At 41.2% G+C, this 14,446-nt stretch overlaps 1 protein-coding gene across 2 annotated transcripts in view; it reads left to right on the top strand.

The window, feature by feature from the left end:
• Positions 1 to 14,446, top strand: part of TMEFF2 (transmembrane protein with EGF like and two follistatin like domains 2) — a 127,564-nt gene that overhangs the window by 103,967 nt on the left and 9,151 nt on the right. The gene's annotated exons all lie outside the window — the stretch shown is intronic.

The following is a 14,446-nucleotide window of genomic DNA, read 5'->3' as shown; positions in this document are numbered from 1 at the left end:
CAGCTGTCTGCCATCCACAACACCAGCTTGAATTAGTTAATGTATATTAAGGAGTACCACAGTGTATTTTTATGCCTAGAAGCCCTATTTTAAGTCTGGTTCCTGTAAATCTGCTGTTGGGAATTGCAGAGCCTTCCCAAGAATTTGAGAGTTAAAGTTGTGATGAGATGCTAGAATATCCGTTTTCAGTAAACACCAACATTTAAATATTTGTGTTTGATCTAGTCTGAAATGTAAAATAAAAAAAATAATATTTTGAAATATTCATAGAACTGAATTTCTTCAGAATTTTGTTTCATGGGATGTTTTGGCATTCTTTCTGAAATGTTCAAAATACCATGAGATGAAAGCCTATGACAGTTGTAATAAATAAGTTGTATAGTAAGGAAACTTGCTACTTAGAGCTAACTGAAACATCATCTTTTCTAGAAGGAGTATCGTCATGTCAAATTGCAATACAAACACAAGATAATTTGATCATTTAGACACATGAAATGGTAACCTGATCCTTAAGATAACAAAGGCTTTCACCTAGATTCAGGGAGTATAAATGCATCTGGTAGAATGAAAAGAAATATGGTTGGGGAAAAAACAAAGGCATGGGTATATTTACTTTTGATAGACCTTCAGAAATAGACCACATGGAGACAAGTAGTAATTTTTGCCTAGTTTAATAGATTTTAGCAAAGGAAGTGAAGACACTAATATCTTGCCACATCTGTTTCACTTTGCTGATGGTTTCGCTTCTTTTCATTGCACACATCTGCTAAAATCTGCATCTTGCACTGATTGTTCAAGCAATGGAACATAACTATTCTTTTTGTATTTCTTAATATTTAGTGTATGAGACACAAACCACTAGTGATTACTTAAATAAAATGGAAAATGGCTTATAGGGGATGCAGTGTTTTGAATCAGCTATGCCTTCTCCCATACTTCTGTCCATAGAAGTTTTTTTCTGCACATGGAAGAAACTCATCCTTGGCAGTTTGAGGTGCACATCTGTACCACCAAGCAAGTGGAAGCTCTCTTAATAAGTCAGGTTGGAAAAGCAGCATTTTCCTTCTCAGGAAGGTGACTTCTTACACACTTGGGCTACCATTTTACCATGTACCCATGAGCATGAAGTTAGTGTGAAACTCTCTTCCTGGAAATACAACAGCTGTAAACAAACTGTGCTATTACAGAACAAGTGGTCGTGCCTTTCAGAAGGTTATCAGCCCTGAATTGAAATGTACTTCTTTGCCTACTGCTGTTATCACCAGCTTTACCCATTTTAGACAGCATTACATAATAGCAAAATATTTTTCAGGAGGAAAAAAAAGACAAGCACATTAAAACCCTCCCTATGGTTTTAATCTCCCTATTCTATTTTATCTGTGGTTTAAAGCTGTGTCAGGTGTAGATCAAAAGCACCCCCCTCCCTTGGGTATTTCATTTACAATTTCATTTAAAAATGGAAGTGTACTTCCATCTAGCTAGGACAGGGAAGGATTAAATAAAAAGCACTGTTCAGAAATCAAGTAGCACAAGTCTAGCCTGTCCCTGTGCTCTGCAAATGAAGTAGTCGTGGAAGGGCTTGTTATTAGTCTATAATATCAAAACTGATAAACTATTAGTGTTTTGTCAGGCATGATATATGCTAAACATTTCCTTCTGCAGATTGCCTTGACAAGAACTGTGACTGTTTTTAGACACATCTGGCACTGCGGATTTTTTTCCATCTTGCATTTCAGTGATTTAAAGGGCCTTGGCTGGGCAGAAGGATGTCAGCTGTTTGGTTTAAAATACTGTTATAAGAATGAAAAAGATTTAAAGGGGCAGTAGGTAAAATTCTGGCCTCGCTGAAGCTAGTGGGAGGAATGGCCCTTGAGTTTAATGGCTTTGTGATTACTCAGTATGGCTTTTTCATCCATTTTTATTCTTAGCAAATTTTCCATTTTGTGAAATTGCCCTTTCTTTTCCATTCAGCTTCTCCCACTTTGAATATTAGCCCTAGGAGTGAGCACTGAGATAAAATGCCAAACCCTGTATTTATACAAATGCCATCTTTACAGCTCACTTCTGTGGCACTTCTGTAAGACAATAATGCTGGTGCAGGCTTATAAAAATAGTAAATGCAAGTATTCATGTATAAAAAAGATGTTCTTAATAAACTTTTCTGGCTGTGCTGCAAAATGGGCTGTGCGGCCAGTGATGAATCTCAGGACCTCTACAGTGTACAGAAGCTACTCTAGTCTTTATGGAAAGAATGAGCGAGGCAGGATTGCACTCACATTGTGTCCTGTAACACCAAAATACATTGACATGTAGAGGCAGGGGAAGCCATGGAACTCTTCTTTTCTCTCTGAAGAGTTTAATGGGAGCTGGACATCCCAAAACAGCCAAATCCCATATGCATTTGGCATATTTTGGCAAGCAGAGTCTGAGTTTGGGGCATGAAGGAGTCACTTCAAGGACATTGTGCTGTGGAAGGGTTTGCAGTCATCAGACGAGAGGTGACAGCTCCATAACTGTCTCCAGTGCAATGTGTGCCCTGGAGGGATCTCTTTTCAGCCCTTGAGGCTACTCGTAGGCATAAAGTATGTCCTGTAGCATTGGGTGGTCTCCTCTCCTCATCTCAGAGACCAGTTTTTGCCTCATAGACCTTTGGCATCTGACTAATAGACAAAAAGCTTGAATTTGTATGGCAAGATAGAGCCCTTTTGTTACAAAAACAAGGACACGCAAAGGTTTCGGCTTTCTCCTGCCATTGCAGGGTTTCATGACAGATGGGAAACAAAGTACATTAGGCAAAAATATATAGTAGGTTTTGCTGCAGTGGCATTTTATATTGTTTTATCAGTTTCTCCTGCTACATTTAAGTTTGGAATAGCAGGGGATATTTTTCCAGCTTCAGGCATGGGAAAAGAAGCATTAAACTCCTGATTACCAAGTAGGAATTTCTAATGTATAGTCTGCTAAAAAGTGATCCTTTGAGCCCTCACAAAAGATTTTAACAATGGAAGTGCACAGATACAGAAAGCACAGTTGTAGTCTGTGTGGACCCATTACCATCACAGTTTTACAATGCTAGACTCAGGTGAGTAACAATAGGGGCAAAGTGAGCAGGTTTCATTCCTCAGCAAAAGTAGCACTTTGGTTTGTACAGAAGAGTGATCACAGTTTTGCAGCATGCACTAAAATGTTCCTGAACATAATAAAACTTTTCTGAATAGCCCAAACAAAATCAGGAAAAGCATGGCTGAAACCATGCTTTTAACCAAGAACAGACATATCTCTGAGCAGTCACAGGCCATTCAGGGTCATGTTCTGACAACTAAAATAGCCAGGATATGCACAAGGGATTTGCCAGGCACATGATTCAGGAAGCATTAAAAAAAACCACATGTAAAAGTTACGTATTTTTTACTTCAGCCTCCTATTTTCTTGCACACACTTCCCCCAAATTCTGCAGCTCTTTCTTCAGTTTCCTTGATTAATTCTCTCAGGCAGCATGGCTTTACAAGCACAGATGCTACCTTGGAGAAAAAAAGGAAGGAATGGAGCCAAATGGGTGTCACACTCCAGCTTGGCAGAAGCTTACCAATGTGTACCCCAAAAAAAAAAAAAAAGGAAAAATGAAAGACTGCTTCTAGTAATTACAACTGAATTTAAAATTTGTGCAAAATTAGGGCTGTAAAACCTTCAGGCTGTCAAAAGGACTGAAGGAGACACCTCGTGACCAAACTGACATCCCTGACCTACTTGTCCGTGCTGTCACGTACCTGTGTAAACTCTCCCATCTCCGTGCCTCCCATCAAACCTCTCTGACAGTTTTGCCATTCGTATTTGCTTTGTAATTTTTTGAGTTTGTTTGAAGCGTGCAACCACAAAGTAAGTTCTCATAACGTCGTGCTGGCAGGCCTAAATAAGTCAGAGACCTTTACAGATGCTGCTTCTTGCTACCCATTGATCACCACATAAAACAATCCATTCAGACCTGGAGTTCCTATTGGAAATTAGGGGACAGCCTGGTAATTGGATTAAGGTGTGCTTTTATTTGCAGCAGTTTCTCAAAATGAAGCTCCTATTTTGTTCATTGATTGCCTGCCCGATCTTTCTGCCAGTAAAAGCCACTCATAGCTGAAGAGACAGGGCAAAGGTTGATGGAAAACACAGCTTCGTGTTGCATTAGATGTGTGTGTTCCTCTGAGAGTGGTCAGGTAGGTAAAGATGGTAAGTGCATCTCCATATAGACAGGGAAACATGCTTTGTTAATCCACAGTTAAATGGCTTAAAAGCAATTTTTATCAATATAGTCCTTAAAAATTGGAAGAGCCACTAGTTGCATCAGTATTGAAATTTCTGCCAGCCACATGCCAAAGAGAGAGTAACTTCAGGACACTGGGATTCCATGTGTGAATTTGAGACCTTTGGAATCTGTTATTAAGGGATTGGAGGGGAGAGGAAAAAGCTGTATTTGCCTTCCTCATTTCCAGAGATGGGTTGAAAATACTAAATTAACTTTACAGGCATAGTCCCAGAAACACACCAGGTTCAATCACGTATGGAGCATGAATTAGCGTGGCAGCAATTGCAAGGCCATAACTTAGGCCACTACAACACCCTCTTTTACTAGTCCTCCACAAGAAACTGCACCAAAATCATTGTTTATAGCTTTTATCCAATCTAGTAACTTCTTCCATCAGAACATATATATATTATATCCCACCGTGTTTTTGAAAGATGTGCTTGGTTTCATTCCTGTATAGCCCTTCAGAACAGTACAGGTGGTGCAACTGGTCACAGCCTGCCCTAGTGTGACCAGCTAGCCATGAGAAGTACCACTGGGCACTGAGAGCAGTTACACCCCATTTCTCCCATTTAGAGGAAAAGGTACATCCTAGGTGTGCAAAGCTGCACTGTCAAGCCAAATCCTTTCTTTCATGATGGGCATCGAAGTCACAGCCCTCCCCAGGCTGTCTTCTGTCCGTGCACACCCATAGCTGGGAGACGGGAGACATCGTTAGTCATGCGACTGTCCCTCAGGGTGATGCCAGAGAAATGATCTTGCTCCCTCCACACATCAATATTCTTGACACCCATCTTAAAACTTAGGTCATGCATATCCATCTACTCTTTGAAAACTGTCAGAAGAGTACAAATATCCCTTCACTATTTTTAGGGCTGTATCAAAAGTATTTATCGGCTTTCTGGCATCTCATCCCATTTGTCATATTTGATGCTATCTACCAGTTGGCAGGGGAGGAGGATGAAGTCCTTTAGAAACACAGTGGCAGATGGATGAAAGTCCATAAGGTAAGAGCACAGTGATGATGACTCCCAGGTGGTGTCGTGCTTGTTGTCACAATCTGGAAGTGCCTGTTGCAGTCCCCTGCCCATAGGCTGAGCAGGGGGTTGAAGGAGCGGCTCATCTTCACCTTAGCATTTGCCTGCCCACAAGGTAGTGGGGTTGTGGAGGAGGTCTGCTCACAAACATGGAGCATAGCTGAGCTGTGAGGGAGGAGGACAACGGATGTCTGGTGAGTCCGCCATCCACTTTGCATGCCATCAGCACTCCCACACCGCCTGGTAATGCCGAAAGACCATTTCCTTCAACGCACACCCTTGGCTGCGCATCCCGGTGCAAATGTGTATGAGGACGGAGCTCAAGCTGTATTATGCATAATTCATACTACTCACACTAAGTGGTATGTGACAGGTGTTGAGATTCTTGGTTTCTCATACATATATTGTCAGTGGGAAGCTCTTCCAGCTCCTCCACAGCACAAACCTCGAGGCTCCGCATCAGGTGGCTCTTTAATGTGCAGGTAATCTGGTCATCCACCTCGTGCCACAAAACTGGGCTGTTTTCCTAGCACCGCTGGTTTTTAGAAGGCAATGTATTCGGGTTGAAACTTTGCCCACATACCATCTGCTTCAGCCTTATCTTCCTTTGACAAGACAACTGAATATATAATGTCCACTTGGCTTTCCCAGCATTATGTAAGGTTGAGGTTTTGTGTTAGGTTTGCAGTTTCAGAGCTCCTCAGCAGCTCTTGCAACAAGCTCCTGCTTTTGTTTTCAAGTGAAAGAGCAGTTACAAAAATCAATACCGTCTTCATAGCTATAATGAATGTGACCCACAGCCTTTTTTAGGACGACAACAAGCTTCCATCATATTTCTGGCCTATTTGCAAATATTGATTTGTATTGTAAATTATCTGTAGCCATTTCATATGAAATCTTAAGGTCTTGCAGTTTTGCTCCCTGCAGTCCATTTGGTATTGAATGTACAGCTATGAATCAAAAGACCTACACATAGACACTACTGAGAGCCAAGGTTGCCAAGTTATGAAAATGAGGTGTTTCAGGGGGTTTTAAGCTTCTTGAGGAGGATCACTCTGAAAAAGCTCCAACTGAGGGAAAGCACTGCTTTGGAGTGGCAGCAGACTGTTTACTCAAAGTGGGGGGAAAAAAGTGGAACCTTCATATGCAAATGAATGGCATTTGGAAATGTCATATAGCCACATCTACATATAAATAAGCCCCTCTTGGAGTGCTGCACTGGCAAGACTGCTTTGATATAGAAATTGCATAGTAGCACATAAATGAGAAACAGCAGGACGCCACTCGGTCAAGTTCAGGCAGTTTTGTTCCTTAATCACCACTTAACTAAGTTAACTAGTATTGCTGTGGCACTGGATGTTAGATGGGGAAGTGGTTGTGGTTGTGAATATAGTTTGGGTTTGCTGCCAGGAAGAAGCAAAACAGGGAGATGTGTTTGTACGTACTGCATGGGGGCTGTGCAGTTGTCTGGCTCCTGTGCCCCAGAAGGTAGCACTGAATATAGAGACGTTTCCTATGTCAGCATCCCTCCTAGTCACCCTCTGCCTCATTCTGTAGCTCCATGCCTGCTTGCTCTGAAGGAGACAAGATTTGGCCACATAAAGAAGCGCATTCTGCTGCTAACATAGGCATAGCATAATGGTTATTCCCATCTCTGCTTAATATGTTATTAAAGAGTAAATTGCAACTCTCAGACATACTTTTGCAGAGGGGAGAATGTAAAGAGGAGCCTTGGTCTGGTTCCTACTGTCCATTTTTGACCCCCTCCAGCACTGGCACTAATGACCAGCTGGAGGAGAGGTGGTTGGGAGGGAAAGCAAGCCATCAGCCAAGCCATTGGGAGGAATTTCTCACAGAGAGGTGACACCCGCTCTGCTTGTGCTGTACTGCAGGTGATGGATACAGCATTACTCCCTCTGCCTTCAGGCACGCAGACTAATTGGAGGGAACCTCACAAATCTCTGAACTGACACCAACTTTTTTTCAACCCAGAATTACAATAATAATAAGGTTAACTCATCCTCTAAGGGCGCTGTCATGAGCTGCCTAAGGAGATCATATGCAAGAAGAAAAACTACATCTTTATTTCTTTACATGGCTGATTTCTGAAGGGGGAGGAAGCCACTCCCACGGGGCCAGAGGCATTCTTAGACAGGGGGATCTGAGTGAAGGGAACGTCATCAGCATGCTAAAAACGAAGACTAGCTGAGTTAGCACAAAGAAGGATGTAATCTATTCTAGCAATGGGGTTAATGCAGATTTATTCAATCCTGGCACAAAAGAAGGAAGCACAAACTGTAAGGGCCCCTTTACCCAGGGCTTTGATAAATCCACAGTACAGCCCCTCATCATGAAATCCCATCTGTAGCAATGATTGCAGGCCTTGAAATCAGTGCCTGTAGCAGCGGTCTTAGAGCTCCATCTGTGTAGCTTATCCACAAAAGTATTGAGAGATGGCTTGGTGACAGCTAACAGAGAGACCACATGGGGCTCTGAAGACCTTTCCAGTCTACTGGACTGGGAAGCAGGCAGGTGCTGGTCACACATAGCGATGAATCGCTCTGGGAAGCTGCTGAAGGAAGAGGTCAGTCCATCATCTCTCGATGTCCTCAAACCAAGTGTGGAGGCACTTGTGCAGCATCCACAGCGGTGACTGCTGCTTTTACTGATGGCCCCAATAGGGGTGAGTGGATGAAATGGGGTGGTGGGGAAGTGGAGGAGGTCAGACGAAGTGCTTTACCTCCATGAATGCAGTGGTCACCCCAGGGGGGAAAGTATTGATTGTGAGCACCCAAACACTGAGAAAGCACTTGGTTTTGAGCAACACTTTATCCCATGTGGAATTTTTCTCTGTTCTCTTTTGTCTTGGCTAATATTGCTGGGTGTTCCTGTTCAGGCATGGGAGCAATGGTTGCTAGCATGTACTTGTATCCCTGTGCTATTTTGGGGTTGTATCGCATCTTGTATTGCAGTACCTACTTGGTAGCACCTGCTCTTGTGTGTAGGAGCCTCAGTTCCTTGGGATCCACATACAGTCTCTAGGGGAAGGGATAAGGAGTCTTTGCCCAGGCAGTGAATCCAGAGGGACTGTAGCAACTGAAGAAATAGATGAAGGGTAAAAAAAAAAAAAGGCTACATTTAGTTTTGAGCAGAAAAATGATCTTGTTATGTGCAAGAAAATCATTAACAAGTTGCCTAATTTCAAGCAGTCTTCTCAAATAAGGAAGATCTGTTCACAGATATTGTAAATGAAAGCGCTTATTGATTTCAAAAGTTCAGAGGTAGCTTTAACATATATAGCAGAGCCCACATCTATATGCTGACAAGCTGGAAGTTCTCTGTTTGAACATCTGGGGGTTATTAGTGCCTTATTTCATTGGTTTCTATTATTAATTATGGCAGCATGCTGAATAATTACAATATACTGCTGCAAAAGACAGAGCTCAATATTTTTTTCCAAGTGTGCTAGGACATCTTGCCATCATCTCAAACGGAAAAAGCACTGGATTATTTTTGAAAAAGGAAAGTGGATGTTATCTTATTCCAGGGAACTCATTTGCATAGGGACATTTAAAATTAATAAATTACTGTGTTGAGCAAGCCTATTTTGTGCCTGAGAAAATAAGTGAATGTCATTTAATTCACCAAGTTCCATTTCCCTTCTTTTTTTCTCGCCTTTGGTAAAGTAGCTTATATGGGGAGAGTATTTTTTGTGCAGTTTATGTAGAAAGACAAGCTTGAAGTTTGTACTTGGAATGGCTGCAGGATGAATTTAGGCTAGGGCTGCAGCATAGTGGTGCCAGACATTTTCAGCTGACATTTGGTGTCTCACTTTCCACTAGCTCTTGGGGAGAGTGGGCTGGTGAGCTCCCTCTTGAGCAGCAGCAAGCAATTCCTTCTGAATGTTCACTCCAACACCCACCCAAACAGTGATTTTCATGCAAGTTGCTTGCACACATTTTCTTCATTGTAAAGAGACACTATATATTCATGAGATCAAGAGCAAGGTTTTAAAAGGAGGCAACATACCGTGTCAAGATAATTAATAGGTCAGATCTGAGTAGTTGTTAGTGGTGAGGTATGGCTGCGTTGGTGGATGGCAGTGTGGCTGCTGGCAGCTCTGTGAAGGGGAGAGTGTCTGGAGCTGTTGAGCAAAGATTCTGGAGAACTCTCTTTTCTCTCATCAGAGCTGGTTCTGAGCTGGGATTTATCATCACGGTTCTTCATTACAACTAAAAAGGAAGTCTAAGGACTTTATCCTCATAAGTTGCTATGGGACCTCAATTCCTGTTAGATGCTATTAGAGAGGCAGGAAAGTATCCGGAACCCTGCTAAAGCAATTCGGCAGTTTCAGAGGGAGCAACACAATTACAACCCCATTCCTCATGACTTTGCACAGGGACCTTCAGCTGCTCCTGGAAACATTCCTGGACTGAGGAAGCTCCCTTTTACCCCCGCCAAAAAGCAGCAGTTGCTGACTGTGTGAAGACTGTCATTTAGTAACATAAACAGCTATCCCTAGGCTCATCCATAAGATTCAAATTCCTACCATTGTCAATCACTGAAGCTCTTCCACAAAGCTTAGGGCATCCTCTACATTTGCTCCAGAGGTTGACCTCTGACTCTCTGGACCTTTAGTTTGATTTCAAGTAAGAGCTGTGTACCAAGTCTCTACCATGTAGAGCAGAAGATCTTTTTAAAGTAACTTCACAATGCTACACTCTGCAGCATATAGTTGGGAGAACTGCCAAGGAGGTAAAAGGAGGTGGATGCACACACTTCCAAAAGGGGTTGAGAAGGTTAAGGACACACATTTGACCCAAGAATCCCTTTTTCCCTTCATAAATCCTCTGATAATGTGATATGTAAGGAGTCACTACCTCAGTATCAGCAACAGCTTTCAGCTGCAAATTTGACTGACTTCAGCAGTATTAAAAGATTAAATTATTACGTAAGTCCTTTCTCCTTAACACTGTTTCCAACGAGACAGGTGTCAAAATAGCTTCTGCTGCACATCATTCACCATCTTATCCCTTATTTAATGAAATATGTGTATATATATATATATATATATATATATATATATATATATATATATATGTATTTTCAGGACCTGCCTTGGTCCAGTGATGACTGTATGCTAGGTATTAACACTGTACATGAGCCAATATTTTATGTTGGGCCTAGTCTATCAGTTACAGTTTCCATAAGCTCCAACATTACACCTTGTACAGCAGCGAACAGCTAACATGAGAATTCAGAGACGTGGCCCTCCACTTTGCTTGCCTGAAATCACTGAGAAAGTCTCACTGATTCAAACATAAAGAATGACAGAATTATCAGCCTTGCAGAACTGATTATTCAGTGCCTGGCAGTCCATTTTTGGACATAAAAACCCTATGGTTTTGCTTAGATTTTTATCTAATTTCTCCGAAGTAGATTGCAAGAACTTAGGTCTGGAAAGAGTTTTCTGGTCACTCCAGGCAGTACTTCATGTAATCCTCATCAAGGGCACTAATGGATTTACTCGTTTGTCAGCAGCGCTCCTCCACACATTCAAGTTGTGTAACAGAAGCTCCACATGAGTTCAAATGGGAGATGGGGACCAGTGAGGGCTGCCCAGAGAAGAAACTGGCTGCATTGTTTTCATCACTTGTAGAGTTTGGTCCTGCAACTGGCCAGGCTGTTTTGGCTTTTGAATATCAGCTTCACTGAAACATTTACCTGGGAATCCCTAAGGGAGCACAGTCTGCTTCCAAAAACTGAAGGAAAGGCTGAAAGAAAAGATAAACCAAAAATTAAAATAAAAAGAATACAAAATATATTTGAAATAATTCTTCCACTGCTTCTTAACAGAGGACAGGAACAGCCATAGATATTAAGGAATTTAGATAAGATTTAAATAATTCATTTAACATTTCAGAAGATAATCCCTCAGGAAAAGCAAGATCGCTGAGTGGATGGTCAGTCACTGGATAGCTTTTCAGGATCAGATTTACCCAGTGAAATAGCTTGTTGTTTCTGCATGTCCCTGCCATCCATAGAAAGATTGGAGAGCAAGTGTTCAACTGGGAGTCTCTTCTAGGAAGCAAGATAATAAGCTGTTTCAGTCTACACGAAGTAGCATCTGGCTTCAATGCATTTAAAAATAATCTGTTTTGACTAGTGTATCTTATATGATAGGCTATCATGTCATGTTCTGGCACTAACAAAAGATGTGAACAATATGAAATGTCATGTTAGGCTAAAGATGCAAAAAACGTTGCAGAAATGCAAAAGATGTTGGCTTCCTTGAAGTGGCATTTTCTATCTGAAAAAATGCTTCAAGGTTTGTGAATACAGTTGATCTGAAGGGTTAGGGTGTACTTCTTTTTGCAGTAAAAAGATGCACTTTGAGAAATGTGGCAGGAATTACTTTTGTCCATAGAAAGGAAAGACTGACCCAGTCAGTCCAGATTTCATCTTGGCTTTACAACGTCTGTCTCAAATTCTAGCCATTACCAAAAGGTACAAATCTGTCATTTTGGTGCAAATAAAACTCACATATAGTCACTGATAACAATGCAGCAACTCCAGTGTTTGAAGAAGAGCTACTGAATTTAACTTTACGGAAACCTGGATAACTTCAAAGCCACTCCACAGACACTTTGGTCTGTGCCATTGCTTTATGAATACCTACCTACTGTGCTTGGAAAAGTGTGGGTAACTTTGTACTTAAGCTTTGGTCTCTGTAGGCGTAAGATTGTGGTAAAGGAGCTCCTTAGTTTAGTGGTGCTATAATCTGAACAGTGCAGATTGCCTCTAGTACTGAATTTATAAATAATCCAAATTTATTTCATTTAGGTTTATTTTTTTTAATTGTACAGTTCTTGTTTGATTCATAATTTATACATATTTTTATTCATATACTCTCTTTTTAGAAATTATTTATAATTCTTATTTCATAGTGATGTAAACCCTGCAATACATTAATGAGAGTTAGTATCTCATTGACTGCTGGATTACTGAAAAGGGCTCAGATGCTTCAAAAATGAGAGCAGTCAGTTTAAACATGAAGGGACTTTTAATGCATATCTTGGTGTTTGGGGCTCTATTTTGAATCTGAAAAGATGTTTTATGTAATAAGAAAAATAACCTGTTTTAAGGGAGGAAAATATTTTGTATGAATTCAAAATGTGCTGGGAGAGGGGAACTTACTCTGAAATAAATGATGCTTTTACTGTGGCCTGTCTTTCAAATGGCTGAAACAGAAGATCAAACTAAATGCAACTCTTCGCCCCCCTCTCTGCCTTTGTGTTCAATTCCTAATTCTCTTAGAGGAATCGTCAGTCAAAATGAAGGATTACAGACAGTTTGTGTGTAAGTTTTGTAGTCTCTTTCTAGCGAGATAATAAGTGTTCCCAAATGAAGTGTTTATCCTGTGAAGTGCTAGCAAAGCTTGGGCCATCTCGTTTTTCATACAGAAAAGCATTTTCCATCATAACATTACACTTAGAGGTGTGTTTACAAGTTCTACAGGATGCTAGATTTACATTGAAGTATGCTAGAGACCTTTTTAAAGAAACGTGGTTTCTACCCTCATGATTACAGGAGGAGGAAAAATCATTCCTCTTTCACCAGTCCTACAGCCTACACAGAGTGAGAGCATCTGCAAGTTTGGGAGAGGTCCTGATCCCCCTTTCAAGTCTTAGCAGATTTGTTTGTCCTGAAAGGAACAATTTCCTTCACCACCTTGAAGTATGCCTTTAAAAGAAAGAAACCAAATGGTATGCTACCATTTTAGCGACACTGCTGGCTCATCTGAGAGGGGAGGGGTTCTCACACTGGTTAGCGGTGGCACATAAACACCACAGAGATATCTTGGTACCTGAGAAAGAAGGATCAGAAATACACACACAGCAGTCTCCTATTCTTCAGAAAGGAAGCAAACTTCCTCTTGATAATGGAAAACTTCAAGGAAATGGCATATTTTCCACAATAGAAAAGAAAATACATATTAATATGGATTCTGTATTTCTTGCTGCAGTTTCCTAAACAGAAATATGTTTGAACGTGGTCCACAGCAGAGGGGTGCACTAGGCAAGTCCACTGATAGCTGATACATGTCACTTACTTTTTCTGTTCTGGAAAGATTTACAGGTGGAAAAAAAGGAACATACACGAAGACCTGGTGGGATGACAACCCTCTGTCATATATTTTACATGCTGGTATCCAGTGCCTCACCTAGAGAGTGATAGGTAGCCAAAAATGTCTGGCATCAGACCATAAGGACCTTCTGCTCCCACCTCTTTCCAGTAGCAGAAATCCCAGGCAAGCTCTCAGAGGAGGTTATACCATGCCTATAACATGCTTCTTGTCAGCACGTCCTGTCTGTGCCATCCCAGGGACAGCTGTCAGCCCCAAGCCCAGGAATGGTCCCTCGCTATGATGCCCACCTCTGTGCTACGTGTCATTAACACAGAGCCTTTATGGCAGCCTCACACAGGTATCTCAATGTAAGCAGGGACTAGGAGAGACAGGTAGGTTTGTGTTCAACATATGTGCATTTTAAAAGATGCAATAATTGTCCATAATGCAGAGGTCCTGAAAGTCCTAATGATAGAAGTTAATGCTGTCTACAGGGATGCAGAGGTTGCGCTGTCATTCTCTGTTGCTGTTTTAACATAAGGACAATATAACCAACTTTATTAGCATGAGTCGTTAGAGACTCTTAAAACTCTCCTTGGACAGCAGCAACAGGAAATAAATTCATTATGAAAATCTGTACCTTGGATCTGCCACACACACTTTTCCCAAAGGTGGGATAATACCTAAGCATACCTACTGCCGGCATCACTGGCTTGGAGGCAGAATACAAACTGTAATTTTTTCATAACACTCAGGGACTTCCTGTGGAAGATACAAATGCTTCAACTTGTGTACAGAATGTATTTCCTCAGGCAACTATCCGGAGACTTTTTTCTTCTGTTTTTAATTAGTTGTTGCTAGATGTTACTTTCACAGAAAAGGGAATTTTACCATTTGAGATGTCATAAGTATTGTTTAAATGGAAGAATTTGCCAAAAACTACCCAGTACAATTAACACTTCAGTGGTCTGAAAAAGTCACGTGAGT

The sequence above is a fragment of the Pezoporus wallicus genome, unplaced genomic scaffold, assembly GCF_028554395.1.
Source record: "Pezoporus wallicus isolate ANWC-B61680 ecotype Strahan unplaced genomic scaffold, APGP_CSIRO_Pwel_v1 contig_4710, whole genome shotgun sequence".
In the NCBI taxonomy this organism is placed as follows: Eukaryota; Metazoa; Chordata; class Aves; order Psittaciformes; family Psittacidae; genus Pezoporus; species Pezoporus wallicus.
This window is presented reverse-complemented; position numbering and strand designations above follow the sequence as displayed.